This window comes from Oreochromis niloticus, unplaced genomic scaffold, assembly GCF_001858045.2.
Source record: "Oreochromis niloticus isolate F11D_XX unplaced genomic scaffold, O_niloticus_UMD_NMBU tig00001589_pilon, whole genome shotgun sequence".
NCBI classification, from domain to species: Eukaryota; Metazoa; Chordata; class Actinopteri; order Cichliformes; family Cichlidae; genus Oreochromis; species Oreochromis niloticus.
In genome coordinates, this window is record NW_020327416.1 from 65,007 (window position 1) to 83,948 (window position 18,942).

Sequence of the window (18,942 nt, forward strand, 5' to 3'; positions counted from 1 at the left end):
AGGATTTTTCTCCATCGTCCAGCGTGAGAAGCAAACAGGCCTGCAACAAGTGTGAGTGTGTGTGGGGCCCATGTGTGAATATTGTATGTTTAGTGGAGTTATATAACATGTTTTGGAGTGTATATTAGTGAGTCACTTACCAAAAGGTGATAACATAAGTTGGGTTGTTTAATATAATTTGAAAGGGAATTATGTCATTTATACAGTGTATTTCATTTGGTTAAAGAATTGGAATATCATTTGAGTTTAAAAAAGGGATGTGTTGTATAGTATTTGTCTCTGCCCTTACGTTCAGTAAACGTTTCGTTTGGGTTAAAGAGTTGTCTGGGGTCGTTTCTTTACTACTGGTTAAGTTTAACTTGTGTGTGGTAGAAGTATCGGATTTTGTACTCGGTATCGGCAAGTACTCAGATCCAAGTATCGGTATCGGATCGGTTTGAAAAAATTGGTATTGTTGCATCCCTAGTAGTGATGGTGCTGTTAGCCATGTTAGCATGTTAACTCCAACAGGTGGTCAGTGTGAGAGCAGAAGATGATATCAGTGACATCCAAACAAGGAGGGAAGAGACTGTTGAAGGCATCGAGCTGTGTTTATAGAGGCACAATGACAACAATCCATTCACACTGACCTCCACCTTTTTAAATGTAAATGGTAAATGGCCTGTATAGCGCTTTACTAGTCCCTAAGGACCCCAAAGCGCATACAGATTCAGTCATTCACACACACATTCACACACTGGTGATGGAAACGCCCAGATTCCAGCAAGGATCAGCCCGAGACGAATGGGAGAGTTGAAGATTTAAAAGTGTTTGCCTGTCGTGCGTAATGTACACAGCCACTAGATGAACAGACAACTAAAATGGTAAATGGCCTGTATTTGTATAGCGCTTTACTTTGTCCCTAAGGACCCCAAAGCGCTTTACACTACATTCAGTCATCCACACATTCACACACTGGTGATAGCAAGCTACATTGTAGCCACAGCCACCCTGGGGCGCACTGACAGAGGCGAGGCTGCCGGACACTGGCGCCACCGGGCCCTCTGACCACCACCAGTAGGCAACGGGTGAAGTGTCTTGCCCAAGGACACAATGACCGAGACTGTCCGAACCAGGGCTCGAACCGGCAACCTTCCGACTACAAGGCGAACTCTTAACTCTTGAGCCACAATCTCCCCCATGATGGGCACAATTGTAGCATGAACCATGATGGTTGTGGTGCTGCTGTGGTATCTGGGACAGGTGATGATGATGATTTTGAACTCAGTCTGAGGTTTGATTACACTGAAACTGCACTGCTTTCTCCTGTTTATGACACATTTATACCCAAAGTCTCAGCTGGATAAAAAAGAATGAGGAGAAACACATTTGTTGAGAGAACTGTTAACAAATGTGTTGAGAGTGTTGTAATTGTTAAAGACAGAACTATGATTTATATGTGTTTGACTGATGTTAACACAGCTACACAAACACCCAAAACTGATCAAATACAACCCAACATATTAAACATAAATATGTTCCAGTCACCACAACTTATATAACTTATACTGAGGGTTCATTATGCTCAGTGTCTCAATACTGGCATGTTAAATAGAAACAAAGATAAATATGTTGAAGTTAACCACTACAGGGTCGGCCAATTATATGGATACACTGTAATAAAATGGAAAAGGTTGGTGATTTTAAAGTCCTGTTTGTGGCACATTAGTATATGTGAGGGGGCAAACTACTCAAGATGGGTGGTGACCATGGTGGCTATTTATTATTTCATGAGTTATTTACACGTTTCTCTTTGTTCACAGCCATCATTCCTGTGTTATTAAGGTGTATCCATATAAATGGCCCACCCTGTATAATGAATCAGAAAAAATCAGCATTAGCTAAGAGTGGGTGAGTTAGATAATCAAAGTCATTTCATTAGTTTTTGTGATTTTTACCATTTGATTTGGCTTTGTTCCTGCTGGATTTCTTTAATACACTTTCCTGGAGCCTCATGCCCCCGGTACCAGGGGCAAAACGGAGGAGATCGCATTTAATCGGTTATAACATGGCGTCAGAAATATAAGTCCCGACATCAGATCAGATCAGAATGGCTTTTATTTGTCACAAGCAGGTTGCCCTGCAGTGAGATGGGACCCCCCCCGACCTTACACACATTGCACAGACATCACTCGGGGTTACAAGTCGGAGATCGGTAGCGTTACAGAAAAGAACACTGAAATGTACAAAACAACGGGAAAGTACAAGAGGAAAAAAAAGAGACCTCCACTCATGCTGTGGCGCCATGGCAGGACAGCACGGGAGCAGGAAACAAAAAACACTCCTCTGCACAAAAAAAGCACATGAATAACCACAGCACAACATTTGAAAGACATAACAAGCCACAGGGTAGGGTAGGTAACATCATAACACAATCAACACAGTGTGCACATCTGATCTTGAGCCGCTGCAAAACTGCGCCGCCAGTCGACCCGATGTCCACATCATGGGGGAAGTAAGCATCGACGGCGTTGGGAGGGGATGGGATCAGTGAGTGCTAATCAGTGTAAGTGTATGTGTGTGTGTGTCCATAGTTCAGCGGAGACAGTGTCCTTCGCCCTATCAGGCTAAGTAAACAGTCTGCCAGCCAACCCAGGTGGCCTTGCATGGGATGGGAAGAATAGCCATAACACAGACGTAATCTGGGAGAGATAATTTCGGCTCCAGCCTTGGGCCTGCAGCTGGCGCCGTTATGGGGTCCGCAATTTCGATGTTGAATTTTGTGAATTTCCATGCGAGCAGCCTGGAGAATTTTCTGGCTGCCCTAACACTCCGACACTGGCCTCTCGATCTCCCGTTGGAGAGCCGCGAGCCTCCCCATGATGGTATCAAACTTCTGCTCCATGGTGTTGTCATTCCTTTGATTCTGAGACCTCACAGCTGCAGTGATCCGTTCCGCGATGTCTTCCAACTGTCGCTCAAGGGTCCCACTTTGAGCAGGCCTCTCTCTGATGTATCCCCCCATACGCTCAATGTTGTTGTTTTGAGCCTTCACAGCCGATGCGAGGGTCTCCAAGATGTTGGCCATATTACGTTCGTTGTGAGAGGTCGCGCCCCGTCCCGTCGCTTCGATTCCAGGCGGCAGCTTTGGGGGGGTTTGAACAGCCGGTTCCGCTCTCTTGTTTCTCTGATAAACCAGGGCTAAGCCAAGTCCGATCAGCAAGAAATTTCATGTTTGGTAACCACAGAAATCTCAGCTAAAATCTCGCACAAACCATTTCTACAATCACCAAACACAAAGAAAACAAGCCAGGATTAAAAGAGCAGTTATGCAAATGTCTGCTAAACAAACAAAACCGAACCAGGAATTCTCCAGACTTCAAGTAACCAGCTAAAGAATAGCTAGTTAGCTTCCAGATATATCACCCATTCCAAACACCAAGTTTCACCACACTCCAACTAAAATTCACTGAAAGAGCTGCAAAAGAAGACCACAAAAATGCATAGCGGTGCAAATGCGCTAAGACAGAAACTGGCTTACCGTCCGATTTCCTCCGTTATTTTTGCCAGTACTCGATAGCATTGTGATTATCAGCAGTTACTATGGCTAACTAGTTGCATCGAAGATACGTCCGTCAACAAACACCATTATAGGCCCAGCTACGGACATGGAATGTCTGTGCGTCACCAGTTGTGTCAGGTGTACACGGGTATTTTTGAAAACATGTTTTTTTTTTTTTAGCTGTGTAAACTTCAAATATCTGTTCGGTTTATCAAGACATCAAGACATATTTACAAAAGTGCTCCGATGTTTTCGGAGACACCTGTTATCCAGCAGCTCGATAGCTAGCCAGCTGACTAGAGCAGACGAGAACAGCGGACTGCCAGCACATCGTTTTCAACCCCCGTGTTTTTTTGCTACTCACGTTAAACATGATCTATAAGTCACTTAGATAACTTAAAATTGTTATGGTTTGGGCTTTTTCAGTATTTTATTTGTTCCTGAGTAAATCGGTTTAGCTGAGATTACCGATGAATAAACGTCAAATAGAAAACTGAGATGATTGAGAATTTACTGCAGGGTCCTGTTATATGATAGGCTACGTCCGCACATACACAGCATTTTGGGTCACTGAAAACCGAGGTTTCTAGGATTAAAAAACAAACAAAAACGAAACGAACGAAAACAGAAAATGTTTTCAAAAGTACCCGTGTACACCTGACACAACTGGTGACGCAAAACTGAAGGCTAGATCATCCAATTTCACAGCTGCTCACTTCCGGGCTACACGGCCTCACCAGTACCCAGCCCAAGTAGAACGCGAAAGGCTGGGTCCCCAGGAGGATGGAGCCAATGAATTTGGACACCCCTTTAAAGAAGGATGGAATACAATTTCAAATTAAATTGATTCATTTTCAAAACATAAAATTCAATTTCAATTTAGTGACGATCATTTTGAAACCAATACATTGGATTTCCAATTAGGCCAATTCAAATTCAGTTTTAGAAGCTGTTATTCAAGTTGAGCAATTCAGATTCAATCTGAGCAATTCAAATTCAAATTCAAACTTATTTAAATTCAGTTTCTGATGGCACAAAGTTCTGCCCATAGTCTAGATACTGTTTCCCTTTAGAAACATAAATCTTTGCACAGATTATGTTTATATGTTGGTTACTGAATTTCTGAAATAAAATCTGAACTAAAGCATATTTTTAAAAGGGTTAAATGTTGAAAAAAGAATAAGCCGAGGAAAAAAATCTACTTACTTTTTCTTTGTTCCAGTCTCAGTAACTTTGACACAGTAATATCTGATGCAATATTTACATCTCTGATGAAATCTCACAAGTGTTAGCTTAATTGTTTACACAGAGTTTGTAACTGCAGAGAAATACTCAGCTTATTTTGGGCATGTTCGAGCAGGAAGCTCAGAAAACCCTTTGGGGCTTAACAGGTTAAAGTGCACTTAAATTGTGGACATTCACCTTTAAACCTTTTGTGAGCCGATAAAACCTAAAAGTCTGAGTATTATTCTTTATGCAAAAAGCTCTTGCAGGTTACCCTGGCCATAATAATAATAATAATGATAATATTAATACTACTACTACTAATAATAATAATAATAATAATACTACTAATACTACTACTACTACTACTACTACTAATAATAATAATAATAATACTACTAATAATAATGATAATATTAATACTACTACTACTACTACTACCAATAATAATACTAATAATAATAATAATAATAATACAATAATAATACTAATAATAATAATAATAATGATAATATTAATACTGGACAGGATTTGACCTTTAGGGCTCCTGAAGGTTACTTCTTATCAGGGTCAGTAGAAACAACATCTGGATGATTTCAAGGTAATTAGTACCAGTTAAGTCCCCCCCCCTCCCCCAAGAAAAAGGAGAGACTACGAAAGCCACGGCGCTACAACATGCACCAGCTGTTGGTCTCTCTGGAAACTACTGGATGTGGCTGGGTAACCATGGTTACCTGGGAGTTACAGTACATGATATTAATGAAGAGGTTAATTAATGGGAGTTCCATTCACATGTTCTGACTGTAAAGAAAACAGAGACATTTGACTGAAATGTGCAGAACATTTGATTCACGTTGCACAGCAGTGGGACATTTGAAATAAAGTCAGCACACTCAGTACAGATAGTGCAAGAAATATGACGGCTGCTGGCAGATGTCTGTCTTTGAACACATCCCTGCATGTTTGTATATATAAGTAAATGAATCCTCTACATCAGGGGTGGGCAATTCCAGGCCCCGAGGGCCGGTGTCCCTGCAGGTTTTAGATCTCACCTTGGGTTAACACACCTGAATCACATGATTAGTTCATTACCAGGCCTCTGGAGAACATCGGGACATGTTGAGGAGATAATTTAGCCATTTAAATCAGCTGTGTTGGTTCAAGGACACATGTAAAACCTGCAGGGACACCGGCCATCGGTGCCCACCCCTGCTCTACATTCTCATTTGATTCTTTGATTCTTTTTTCTGTTGCAGTTCTGTGACTTAACCTCTGGGAGGAGAAAAGTTGGTTTCATGCTCTGTGACTCTGTCTTTGTTTTGTCAACTCTCTCGGGTGATGGAGAGCTGATGACCCCGCCTACGTGGTCAAATTCAAGTCTACATTCAGAACAGACCTGGAGACACGCAAGCAAAATGCCAAAATTGTATATGTGAAACCTGCTGCTGCACTGGAGCCAGATTCAAGGAGCTCAAGTGTTTACCCAGATCTGAGAGGCTGAAGTTTGGGCCTCAGTCACCAACTTACTGAAGGAACAAAGGGTTGTTGGAGGGAAACCTGTGGCAGAAAACAACATACAAGCCACCAGAGAAAAAGTTGGCCCTATTGGCTGCTTCATCAGAGTGTAATTGTGAACAGCAGGAAGACTCAGCTGAAAACAGTATGGCGGATACAGAGCAGCTCCAAACATGCAGCACGGTGTTGGGATTCAGAGATTTTATTGCTACCATATAATCTGCCTTATGATAAATGCAGTTGATAACATGTTTTACAGTATTATTTTATCATTTAATCTTCTTTACAGGGTTTATACTGTATTGAATATGTTTGTGATCACATTGACCTTTCTATTCACAGGTTCAGTTCATTTTATACACATTGCATATCTGTGCTTGTTTAGAGTTGATGTTACATCCAAAAGGGTTTTAAGCTTCATCTGGTGAGAGTGTCCAGGTGATACATGTTGAGGGAAGATGAGAATATAGTTGGTTAATTGCATGCATGCTTACAATACACATTAATTTAGTAGTAGGCCTGAGCGGAGGCCCAAGCGTCTTCTACTTGATGTTTGGGACCAGCGGCAGTCTACTTTACTTAGTGATTGGTGACGAGGGTCAATAATTAGCCCTATTGGCCTTAAGGGACCCTGAGGTGTTAAGTTTATTATAGAATAGAGATGTTATATGTCTGTTTATAGCCATCAAAAAAGTACAAGATGATTGATTGTCTGTCACCTATGTATTTTGATCATTGATTGTTTCTCACCTATGTATTTTTGTATTCTGTTGACGTGGGGGCGTGATCCTCATTGCTATATAAACTGTACCCCTTGTGTTCTCATCAGAGGAAGACATATGCTGATGTTGCCTCTCCTGGGTTAATAAACTCATCGTCTGATTGCATTTTTCTGGGGCCTCTGTCATTTGTTGTCTGGTCTACAGTTGATTGATCTCGCGACAAGGTAGAAAGTGTGACGGGATCTATAGACTGGAAACAGAGAAACATGCTGAACATTTGAAGTTTTGCAGCAGAAATGTTCATGTTACAAATCATTGACTGTAGAAAACATGGACGACGCGACTCCGCCTCCTACCATTGTGCAAAAATGAAGACAAAATATCCCGCTTGTGGAGGCTGCCATCTTGCAAATTTGGAGCCAGAGTCTGCGCAGTAGTGACTTGAGGTGGAGCGACTGTGTAACGCTCCCGCCCACACACCCACTGGACATGACCGCAAACACGCCCCCCTACACTTTTTACGTAGCCCGGCTGCTCCACTTCTTTTGCTGGTTTACCGCTACTGATGACTCGTTTAATTAAGGTAAATACAACCACGTCACTGTTATAAAAAAGACGCACAGCTGATCATCTTATAGTTCTCAAATCAATCTGTTGTTAATTCGTTAGCTAGATTAGCCGCTAGCATACGCGCTGTGTTGGAGGCTTGTTGCTAGCTAGTTAGCGATGCTACACACCTGCTACTCTAATAGTCTGTGTTATTGAAGGATTCAGCACTTCTTATGTTTGTTTTTATCCATTTTTAGACAGCGATGAGATCATCTGCTCACTCTACAGAAGCCCAGAGTTACTGTTAATATAAAAATATAATGCTAACCCTAACCCTAACCCTATAATGCTTTGAGATTTTAACATAAGACTGTGAGTGTCATGGATCTAAAACTGTTTAAATCTTCAGAGCCCTCTACAGCCTGGTAACATGGAAACTTTAAAAACATCAGCAGAATGTTTCAGTAGTGTAGTCTAATTTGTTCTTTTCATTTAATAATAATTCATATTATATCAACAGCTACATTCACCCTGGAGAGAAACTAGTGAGGGAGACCACCAGGACCAAGCTGGGTTTCCTGGGTCCAGAGGTTTGGAGAAACCTCTTCCCTTTCTTTCATCACAGCTGTCCTGTGCCAGATGTTCTGTTGACCCACTGAGAGAGACTTCATTTAAGAAACACCAGGAAGACTGAAGCTCATCGCATTGATCAAGCAGGACTCATGATCTTCACCAGCAGCTCCCTCACAGGGAAATCTTCAGCACTCCTCCGTAGGCCCGCCCCAGGAGATGGATAAACCCAGCGCTTCATGAACACTGTGATGGAGACCTTTGGTTTGTGTAATGTTATAAATACTCGGATACTCCCCAGAGGCTCCAGACTTTTACATAAAGATATTATATTCAGTCCTGTAGAAAGTTATATATTTAAAAATATATGATCCTCTCTGGTTACTCTGCTATGAATAACTCTGAATCACTTTATGGTAAATAACACACTATCTGCAAAAAACTGTGAAAGAATTGACAAGTTTGTAGTTCAACATACAAGTGACGACCTTTGACCTTCATCAGGTTTTATTTAATTGTGCCAGAGAAAATCTCATATGCTCTTCATGCAGCTGAGTACATCAAGTGTTTAAAACAGAAGCTGTGCAGGTCTGAGATCAGCAGCTTTGTGAAACACCAAACTGAGGTCCTGTTAATGCTGATATATAGTGACACAGTTACATGAGTGATTAATCCTTTTGTTTTTTGTATTTAACTTTATCAATAAAGCTGCAGCTTTCACTACAGCACATGTGGTACTTTAACCTTTGTACTGTTTTCATCAGTTCATTTTGCAGTTAACATGTTGGATGATCTGTCTGCTGTCACTGGGTGGTGTTGAGGTCTGAATCTGAGGGCAGCTCCTGTAATCACAAAGACAACAGAACCATCAAACTCAAATATAAATTTTATCCCTCAAAATTGAAATAAAGCTGATTCTTCTGTCCTCACACACTCAGGATCTGAAGTTTTTCTCTTACATTTTTTCAGTATTACACTACAGTACTTTAATCCATAGTTCCTGATTAATGAGGAGTTACTGAAGTACAAGCTTTTAAAAAAGATGTTACTGTCTTTACAGATGTGGCAAGAGACTGAAAACATGCTGTTGTTTGCACATGTTTAATATTCAGCTCTGCACAGGAGCTGCAGCAGGGTGCAGCCTGTTGCTTTTACAGTATAATACTTGTAATAAAAGTACAGTAACAGTAATTAGTGACAGATTAGTCCGGAACGTTTCTCTTGATTTCTTTAGTAAGTTCATTCACCTGCACAGATTAGCTAAACGTACCCTGACATCTTAGCTAGCTAGGTCTCAGGACTGAGCTATGGACGGTAGTTGCGGATTAGCTTACAAACAGGATTAACTTACCGAAAAAGTGCAGCGGGGCCTCGGGTCCTTCTGTCGGGTAGTCCAGTTTACTGAAGAACACCTCAGGCTGGCAGGTTAAAACACTCGGTCGTGTTTTCGTAGCGTAAACGCTGGCCGTCCTCGCAGAGCCTACGCTCTATCTGCTATTCCCGAACAGAGATACGCAAGTTTCTCCGTGACTGCAGCTGCCAGTCAACGCTGTTATGATGACGTTTCACCCCAATTTAACATCACCGCTGTAGGAATTAGAATCAAACTTATGGGAAAGGAGACCCCTTGGACATCAATCAGCATGATGAGAACTATTGATAACAAAAGAAAGAATCTTTGGAAAAAAATTATCGGAGGAGAATAAATTTATTTTAGTCTGACCCCAGTCCCATCCGCTAACATGGAGGAGGCGGGGTTTATGACCTATACTGCAGCCAAACACCAGGGGGCGATAGAGACGTTTTGGCTTCATTTTTGGGGAGCTGTGGCGTCGTCCATGTTTTCTACAGTCAATGTTACAAATACAGCAAGCTGATCTGGGATCAGTGTGTTCACACCTGCAGCTACAACAAGGTTTCATGTCTCCACACGTCAGCATGTGAACTTTACTCTGACTCAGTCTGAGCAGTCAGACGGCATATTTTTAAAGTTAACACATCAGCACACACAGAGCTAAGCTCCTCCCACCTGTGCTGAGCTTCAGGTGGAGTCCCGCCTCCTTCCAGGAAGCAGCTCACCTGTGTGTCCGTGTTTAGTGTCCAGGGCCCTGTTTCAGAAAGCCGGTTTAGTGCAAACTCTGAGTAAGTATACCCTGAGTTAACGAAAACTCTGGGTTTTCGGTTTCACAAAGCGAGTTTAGATTAATTCTGAGTGAGTTACTATGACGACACACTCCGTGAAGCTAACCTGCCCCCTAGCAGGTTTACTTCAACTAACCCTGACTTTCTCCGCCTCTTTGTCGGAAACCTGACTGTAGGAAGTGTCAGACATGGCGTGCCCCTTCCTTGAAGAGCCAGTAGATGTTGAAGCCCAAATTCTCCGCAGAGCTCTCCGCCGGGAGAGAGTGATTAGAGCGCGTTTGGACATTTTATCATTTCCTGATGATTTTCTGTGTGAACGTTTTTTTTTTTTTTCAGCACAATCTATAATTTATTTGAATATCATCCTCAGGCCTTATATTGCTCATGTGACACATCACGGACATTCTCTCAGTTCTGTACATAATATTTGTATTGCACTTCGTTTTTTGCAAACGGGAGCTTTCTGTATAATATTGGTGACGCTGAGCACGTTTCCAAGGCTACCGTCTGTCGGGCAGTCAGGAATGTTACAGTTGCACTGAAACGTCTCCTGTACTCGTTTGTGGTGTTCCCCGGTCACAGACCCACAAGATTTATCAAAGAGGGATTCCACAAAATTGCAGGTATCAGGATGAACAAAACCTAATTCATGATGTGGTGATACTTGAACTACTACTTTTACATTTATTTTCAGGGTTCCCAGGCGTGATTGGCTGTATAGATGGCACTCACATTCCAATCATTGCTCCTTCAGTAAATGAAGGAGACTATGTGAACAGGAAGTCTTTCCACAGCATTAATGTACAGGTACATAGTTCCCTGTAGCATTTCAAACTAACAAATTATTTCATTATAGTAATGGAGTATAGTAATTTACCTCTTATGTAGGCACTTGTGTCTTGCGGGGTTATTGACTCAGAGGATGTCCACGCAGAGATGCCTTCAGCCACAGGGCGCCCACTGCTGAGGGCCAACTGCTCAGCCTCTGTGAGTGGTGGTGGTGGAGGACCCCCACCTGTTTTTCGGGCCTCCGCTTTTTTTCTGTTGGCTATAACGGGTCACATTTGAGCATACAGAGTAAGCAAATATGTACTTGTAATGTGCTCAGATAATTTCAATAAGTGCTTACAGAAAGAAAATTAATGTAGCCTCTAACTGCCATTGATTTACAAACAGACCAAGCACTATGGCTCATAATACAATTATACCTTACCTGTTTGGACTATATTTTTATATTTCATTTTTACTTGCTGCCAGGAACGTTTGGGGCCTGTTGGGTTGCACCTGCGCTCACATCACATCACAAAATAAAATGTATAACATAAAAACTAAAATGAAATGTAATAAAATAACGTGTTAAATGGGTGGAAATCCCTAGATCAATGTTTAAATTAACACTCACGCATTGACTCTGTCGGCTATGTTTTGCCATGCATGCTCCCTTTCTTTTGCAGCTGAGGCTATGTTACTTTTTTTCCACAAAATATGCATGTTATCGGCATATGCTGCTATCAGAATTTCTGCCTCAAGCGCTGTAAAATACATTGACCGCGCCTTCTTTCCCTCCGTCTCCATGGTGACTCGTTTAATCTGTGCTCCACTAATCAGGGCTTTATGTATCCTCGTGCGCGCGCTTAACTTGGGGTTAAAGCAACTCCGCGTTGATTGAACTAATTGTTATCAGCCTTTCTGAAACCGAATATTCCGAGTTGGACAGTTCGGGGTTACTCAACCCTGAGTATCATTTTTAACTCTGAGTTTTCTAAACCGGCTTTCTGAAACAGGGCCCAGGGGCCTGTTCTTCGTACCTCGCTTACTACATCCAAGATCAAATGACACATCCAAGATCAAATCATCGCGCTAACCGTGAGCTCGCTAATCCGGTTCTCCGAACGCACCTGTTGTTGACGATTAGTACAGCTGGATGAAGTAATCTGAGATCACTGGGTGGCTTAAAAGGGGCTACGCATCGATAGTAGAAACATTGATCGGCAACCCTGTGATTGGTCGGCGAAGATGTCGAAGGAGCGCACTCAGTGTATTACGGCAGCAGAGCAAGAACTCTTGAGATTGGGATATCAGGAGTTTCAGAGTTTAATTAAAACGCAGGGGAACACTGCAAAGGCTGCAAAAGCAAGGAGAGAGGGCTGGCAGAAAGTTGCTGACAAATCAAACTCGTAAGTGATCCATGATATTACATTATATCATGTGATATTATATTATACCACATTATATTATATTACATCTTATCCTCTTTCACATTAGAGCCACAACAGGACCCACTAGAACATGGGAAAAAGTAAAAGTGAAATATAAGAATATTCTACAGAATAGTAATATTTATCACTTATATTGCTTTTAGTCTATGACAAGAGACCCTGAAATAATCTGTTTGTTTGTTTATAACAGCAACCAAGAAAAGGGCAGAGCAAATAAAGACAGGTGGTGGTCCTGCACCCCCTCGTCACACCCCTTTTTGTACTGTGACATTTATTGACATTGTGGGTTGTTTTGTGTGTAGTTTGACATAACACTCCATCACTTTTACCTGTTCCCATGCAAGGGGTGACTGAAGCATGCACAGTAAGTTGGGAGATATATATATATATCGAGAGAGAGAGAGAGAGAGAGAGGAAGAAAGTAAATAATACCCTCACGGGAGAATCGATATCTCTCTATGAGCACACTGTCGCGCTGAGCTAAAGGATCCCGTCTATCCCGCAATCTACGCTGAATTCTGTAAACTCTCCTTATCAATCTTGCACCTTCCGCATGGGTTGCTCGCGTACAAACGGACAGGACATGGCTGCGACAGACTTCCCAACTCCACCTTCGCTTTTATAGCCGTGGTCTCTGATCTTGATTGCACGTAGTAATTTACTATTACTACTCTAAAATATGAATTACATCTGGAATGATCAAATACATGTAATAGAATGATTAATAATACATTTCCCTTTTTTTCTGAAATGACCTGTATGTATCTGTATGAAATCAATAAAAGAATCAAATGCTGCATTATCTTTAGTTACATTGATAATATTTATTTATGGTAAAACAGTGGCGAAATATCGCTGTTCCTTTCGTATAACTGCAGCGGACATACCTGAGTGGCCGCGATATAATCCTGTTTACATAAAGTAAACCTGCTCCCGAGCAGGTTTACGCTTACGAATCTGTTGCTATGACAGCAAGTCCCAGATGAGCTTCGGAGAACCGAACGATCCAAGATCACGCGAAATCGTCAACATTCAAATCCGGCTAACTTACTTAGCGAGGTACGAAGAACAGGCCCCAGGTGTGGAGTGGAGCTTGTTGTTGCTGGTGTGTGTGAAGAAACTGTTAGTTTGCTTTGTTTCCTCCTTTAATAGTTTGTCTTTAGGAACTTTGCTGTTTGTTCAGCTCATGTTTGATTTCTTCACACAACAAACTGTGTCTTTTTATTTCCGCTCTCTCCATTAAAGTCATTGTGTAAAGTTTTCCTGGCTAACATCAGCTGTGTGCAGCTGAAATCTGCTGCTCTATAGTTCTGTTAGTGTGATCAGAGTCTGAGAAAAAGTTGATTCTGTTCATCTGGGCATAGTGTTTTCAGTGGGAGAAGTGTTTCATCACTCATCCAAGTACAATACAATACAATAGAGGTTTATTTATTTTGCACATTTAAAAACCCAAAGGCTTCACGATAATACATAGGAACAACATAAAACAATTAACAAAGTATAGATGGGGCACCAGCACAGACAGAAGGCAGGCACTAACAGACCGAGGAGTAAAAGGTAAAATTGGTATCGAACTGCAATTCAGGATGAAGGTCAGCTTGTAATACAAATATGTACTATTCCGAGTTTATTGTCATTACCAGTGTTTTGGTAAGTGGAAAAATATCCCAGATACATAAATATCTTTGTGGATGTGTTGAACACAGGAAGTTGAGCAGGATCTAGACTGTAAACAGAGAAACTCCCTGGCTTTCAATATTTGCATTGGTCATATTTCAAAGAAAGCAAACAGTGAGTGTAAGAGCTGAGCAGGGATCAGTGTATTCACACTGGCAGCTACAACAAGGTTTTATTTCAACAGTGAACTTTACTATGACCAGTCTGACCAGTTTGAAGGCAAATATACACAGTGATGGAATGCAGGAAGCTGCAGTTGGATAAACAGTAAAGAACAAGCACAGAGACAGTAAAATGATCAGGATCCATTAAAAAAAATGATTTGTCTTTATTAAAAAATGTTCTTGTTTATGTTTTGATAAAATTGCTGTCATTGCAGGAAGTCTGATTATGAATTAATAAATTAATCAATTGGTTGATGTTTGTTACATCTGAACACATAAACACACACAGAAATCAAATGCAAATTCTACGCAATGAAATAGGAAAGAAAGGTGAGAAATTTTCCAGTGTAGAGTTAAATTAACTTCACTGCCCCTCCCACCTGTGTTGAGTTTCAGGGTGAGCCCCGCCTCCTTCCAGGAAGCAGCTTACCTGTGTGTCCGTGTTTAGTGTCCAGCTGTGGAGTGGAGCTTGTTGTTCATGTGTGTGAAGAAACTGTTAGTTTGCTTTGTTTCCTCCTTTAATAGTTTGTCTTTAGGAACTTTGCTGTTTGTTCAGCTCATGTTTGATTTCTTCACACAACAAACTGTGTCTTTTTATTTCCGCTCTCTCCATTAAAGTCATCGTGTAAAGTTTTCCTGGCTAACATCAGCTGTGTGCAGCTGAAATCTGCTGCTCTATAGTTCTGTTAGTGTGATCAGAGTCTGAGAAAAAGTTGATTCTGTTCATCTGGGCATAGTGTTTTCAGTGGGAGAAATGTTTCATCACTCATCCAAGTACAATACAATACAATAGAGGTTTATTTATTTTGCACATTTAAAAACCCAAAGGCTACAGAGGCTACAGGTAAAAATGATTCAGCACATGAAAAAAGTAAAAATCTCCTATAAAATAATTATTGTGGGTGATTTTAACATCCATGTAGATGCTAAAAATGACAGCCTCAACATTGCATTTCACATGTTATTAGACTCAATTGGCTTCTCTCAAAATGTAAAAGAACCCACCCACCACTTTAATCACACTCTAGATCTTGTTTTAACATATGGCATAGAAACTGAACATTTAACAGTGTTTCCTGAAAACCCTCTGCTGTCTGATCATTTCCTGATAACATTTACATTTACAATGATTGATTACACAGCAGTGGAGAGTAGACTTTATCACAGTTAGGGATGCAACAATACCAATTTTTTCAAACCGATCCGATACCGATACTTGGATCTGAGTACTTGCCGATACCGAGTACAAAAACCGATACTTCTACCACACACAAGTTACACTTAACCAGTAGTAAAGAAACGACCCCAGACAACTCTTTAACACAAACGAAACGTTCACTGAACGTAAGGGCAGAGACAAATACTGTACAACACATCCCTTTTTTAAACTCAAATGATATTCCAATTCCTTAACCAAATTAAATACACTGTACAAATGAAATAATTCCCTTTCAAATTATATTAAACAACCCAACTTATGTTATCACCTTTTGGTAAGTTCACCAGTCCCACACTAAATCCACTCCCTGCGGACCCGATGCAGTCCGGGCTAGCCTTTAGCCTCGGCGGTCATAGCTGGAAACACAGTTTTCCACAGTGGTGCGACCATTGAAACAAAAAGTCACTTCATCCACACTCTGTTGCGAAGCTCTCACACGGTTAGCTTTCTAGTCACACACTCTTTTGTGCTAGTTAACCTCAGTAAAACTAGCCGAGTCTCTCACTTTGGTTCAGCTAACCTCGTGCATCTCTCCATGCCGTGAACTGTGAACACCTTATGTTACCGTGGCGTTCAAGTCCATGGAAATTATGAGTATCTACTCCCAAATTCCCATCCGGGCTACATTAGTATCGGTTCATGGTATCGGTTAACTTTTACGAGTACGAATACGCACACATTTTACAGTATCGGCCCCGATACCAGTATCGGTATCGGTGCATCCCTAATCACAGTAGATGTCTTTCTGAAAGTGCTGTAACTAAGTTTAAGAATATAATCTATGAGGTGCCGTAAGGGACATTTTTACTGAAACGTTAACACACACACACACACACACACACACACACACACACACACACACATCTGAACAGGAAGTTGTTTCCTGACATAGAAACTGAAGGAAATGGGGTAGATTTCAAACAAACCAATGCAACGGATGTCTACTCAGTAACCTGCTAGTAGCCCAAGTGAAGCAGCTGCATTACTTAACAATATATTTGAACTCTGTGAAATGCGACAGCTGTGGGGCAGCAGCCTGTTACAAGACTGTGGTCAAGTGAGCGCTCACATGCAAAGTCACAGTCAAGCTAGCCGCACCACCAGCCGCACCCACATTCTTGTTGCACTTAACTTACAAATATTACGGTGCCAGCAAGCTTAGAAAAATGAGTGTGACTGTATGCATGTATGTATTGATTGAGAAGAAAAATAGTGAAAAACGCCAGTATCCAGAAGACACTTGTCTTTCTAAGACAGTCGGCACTATTAATTGGGTTTAGCGCCCTCCGTCTCCACTGTGTGAGGTCTCCCTCCTGCAGCTCCGTTGGCATTTTCAGGTTGTTGTGGTGGGTCCAGCTGCTGCTGCGGTTGGTCAGGGTCACGTCGAAGAGAGCAGCCTGTAATGGGGCATAAGTAGAAGAACAGACAGGGGTGGACAAACAGGAAAATTATGTGCTATTTGGTGTATTATACGGAGAGGGGGGAAGCGCCGGCCCAAGCTCTGTGTCATATCTCCCTCTTCTCTCCTATCTCACTTTTAGGTGTTTCTTTAGGCAGTTCTTCTAAAGCTGATTTTTCATTTCCCGCTACATCTTCTATCCACATTATCAGACACCTTTTTTAAAAAATAAATATAATCATCTCATCCTTTCTCTAATCTAATCAAACCAACTAATTTGCATATCAACCCCCCAGTTAACAGGACTGCAGAGATGCATGTTTAAATCTTATCACAGAGGACAGTTTCCTCCCCACAGTAACTCACTCATGTTGCTTAATCAGCGGAAAACATTCCACAGTTTTACTTCCCCTGGCTAGTCTAGGGGGCTTGAAGGGACAAAGATAAAGGTAAATAATGAAGGAGGAGCCAAGATCGTAATTTTAAAAGTTTATTTCATGCTAGTGTTGAAATTCTGGTTCAGAATGAGGATTAACTCCAGGGAGAGCCAAGGCCAACATAACAAACAAAACATCCCTGATATGAAAAAAAAGAAACTTACCTAACTCTCAAGAAAACAAAATATACAACCTATAACCATAACCTACCTGACAACACACAAACAAGAGAAAGCAGGGTCAAAATAAAAGACAGCTCTCCCCTACAGGCAGTATGAACATGAACACAAAAATGCACATACAAGTCACAAAGGCATGCAAGCCTGCACAGGCGTGGCAATCAAAAATGGCCAGAGGGCCCAGAAACACAGCTCCACAGGCCTTAAGTAGTGCTCAGCTAATTGACAATTAGCTGGATTCTGTGAGCAACATCCAATCAGGACAGAGAAGGTGGAGCCTAGACAAAACATAAGGAGTTAGTTGAAAGAAGAGAACCAACATCCTCCTGGGGAATGTAACAACAGTTTGACTATCTTTACAACTAAATTTATTATTTGATCACTGGTTGATCATACCAGTCTCTTTTACAAAAGTGACACTCTTGTCATACAACCTGGAGAGTTATCTATCAGCAGTAGACATTTAATTATACAAGTAACATTTAATAATAAGTGTATTTTCAGTTTCCCTGCTTTAGTTGCTGAGAGATATTGACGTGTTCATGAGTATAAGCTGATCATCAATGCATGTGTGTGCCTTAGTAGAGGTAGGTTAATTGTATGTATGTTCAGTGGAGCTGCAGGTGTGGCAAAGCCTCTCTCTCCCCTAGCTCCTTTTTTTTCCCCAAAAAGGCATCTCCTTAAAAGGTTACTTTCTTTTGCGGCTCTCTGCTTATGTGCGTTTATTTCATTTTACCTTTTGTGTCATTGCTTCGGACTCTTTCTCAACCTCCACGAGTCAGTTAAGCCCAAATTTCAAACCAGTTTTCATGTACTTTCATAGCCTTCCTCTCTGTTACGGGTTCGAAATTGAGGATGAGAGCAAAACAATGATAGTCCAGGAGAGGTCGTTCAAACAATTGATTTTAATGAATGCACGCAGCGTGGAGAGGTGCAAACTGCAAAACAGTTGTACACCTCTGCCCAAAATACACTCTAGATTGCTTTTATAACATCAGGGTATTGTAACGCCCCTTCTTGCGTTTACAAGCCCATAATTTGCATGTACAGAACATTCATGTATTTTAAGAATTAAATGCAAACACAGAAGTTCCTCCTTGTGGCATACTCTTAAGAATATGGTGATGATCTAAGGCCTTTGAGGTCACCATGGACTGGACATCCTTCCGTCACCTGTAACTAGGCAAACTCAAATACCACAAGAAGCTGAATACATTCAGGCCTTTGCTCAGCTACTATTTTGCTGTACCAATATACTCAGCATATGAGTTATGATACATATATATTTAACTCAATCATTTTAAAGTAGTTATAACTGCACCTGTAATAAACATGTTAATATTTGATTATGATAACCCCTATAATATAAATTATAACATAATGCC

General features: G+C 41.2%; 1 long non-coding RNA gene across 1 annotated transcript; it reads left to right on the plus strand.

Annotated features, from left to right (window-relative positions):
• The first annotated feature begins 9,998 nt into the window (after positions 1 to 9,998).
• LOC112844780 (uncharacterized) lies at positions 9,999 to 11,150 on the plus strand. The gene is made up of 2 exons (XR_003217531.1): positions 9,999 to 10,886; positions 10,958 to 11,150. It is a non-coding gene; the product is annotated as an uncharacterized LOC112844780 (long non-coding RNA).
• Positions 11,151 to 18,942: the final 7,792 nt, after the last annotated feature.